This window comes from Panthera pardus, unplaced genomic scaffold, assembly GCF_024362965.1.
Source record: "Panthera pardus isolate Hobbes unplaced genomic scaffold, ASM2436296v1 HiC_scaffold_12, whole genome shotgun sequence".
Lineage (NCBI taxonomy): Eukaryota > Metazoa > Chordata > Mammalia > Carnivora > Felidae > Panthera > Panthera pardus.
In genome coordinates this window covers 102,769,954-102,771,680 of record NW_026526677.1, presented here as the reverse complement: position 1 = coordinate 102,771,680, position 1,727 = coordinate 102,769,954, and positions in this window count along the sequence as shown.

Sequence of the window (1,727 nt, the reverse complement as noted above, 5' to 3'; positions counted from 1 at the left end):
GTTTTATGAACCCGCTGCTACAGTTAACAGGAGGAACCAGGGGTCTCTCCTAAGAGGGAGTAATAGGAAAGGACATTTTAAAAGACAGGATTTGGGATGATTCTAAAGAGGGACCAGGGGGAGTGGGGATCACCTCTGGATTGATTATCATTGTAATCTTTCCTTATAAAGTGAGAGACCAAAGCAGGCCTGGGGAAGTCCTGGTAAGAAAGCTCAATTTAAAAAATAATATTAACAATAATGTTAATGTCAATTAACAACAATTAACAACCTAAGGGTCCATCAAGGATAAACAAGATGGTGTGTGTGTGTGTGTGTGTGTGTGTGTGTGTGTGTGTGTGTAATGCAATACTATTCAGCCTTAGAAAGGAAGAAAATTCTGATGCATGCTATATAACATGGATGAAATTTGAGGACATTATGCTAAGTGGAATAAGCCAAACACAAAAGGACAAATACTGTAGGATTCTACTTATATGAGGTACTTAGTGTAGTCAGATTCAGAGAGGCAGAAAGTGGTGGCTGCTGAGGGCTGGGGGAGAGGGCCGGGGAGGTTGGGAATGGGGAGTTAGTGTTCAAGGGATATGTAGTTTCAGTTTGGGAAGATGAATAAGTTCTGGAGATGGATGGCAGTAATGGCTGCATAATGATGTAGTTGTTTCTAATGCACTGAACTGCATATTTAAAAATGGTTAAAATGGGAAATTTTATGTTTGGCATATTTTGTCCCAAGAAGAAAATAAAAGTAAAAAAACATGTAAAAAAGAAGTAGTGATCTCTCAGTGAGGGGAGTGTTTGTGTGGCCTTGGCCGTGTTCTGTTAGAAACATTCTCATTGATTCTGTTAGAAACATCATAGTCTGACTACCAGCAGTGTTGAGAAGCTGACTCAGAGCCCTATTCATTTAGAAACTAAAAAGTCAAGATGAATGTGGAATGCTGTGTCTGACAACCTTTTATCTGAATCTCTGCCCCTGGATTGGAAATTGAGGCAGCTTTTCTGTGTCACTGACTCACATGGCTCAGATTCTTTAAAGTGAGAAGACATGGTCTATTGTCACTAAAATGACTTCACACAGCAAAGCTTATCATAGTCTATGATATCAGAGAACAAGATTTCTTAGCACTATAACCTTGTTGTTAGTTAACAAAAGCAGTTTTTATAGGATCCAAATAGAACTGAGAAAGCAAAGTCTCTGAGCAAAATGGTGTGGAAAAGAGAATTAAATTATTGAGTCCACTATGGGATGAGGCTGCCTTCAAATATTAGGGTCCAATGTTCTTATGTCTGTCCTCCTTATTTACATGGTGTGGATTTGTGATTTTGGAGCGTTTGCTTTTGGGATGCTAATCTTTAAGACCACCAATGTAATGATATTGTACACAAAACCCAATAAGCTATTAAGTCTCCTTACATTATAGCGCCAATCACCTAAAATGGGTCTTTCTTGTTATAAAGTAAATTGCTACGAAAACTTAAGTTTCAAAAATGTCCACGCATAATTTTAACTACACATCATTTTAAAATTAAGGTCATAAATTTTCAGAATATAAGTTCTTAAATCTAAATAGCATTTTCTAATTTGGAATTTCTAAGAAAACTGAACAGTGTTCCAGGGAACTTTGAAAACACAAGTGTTCTGTGAAAGTTTAAAGAAATAATAATACTTTAGAATGATGATAAAAAGCCCAATTGGTAAAAGTTTCTGTACTTCAACTGATTCTACT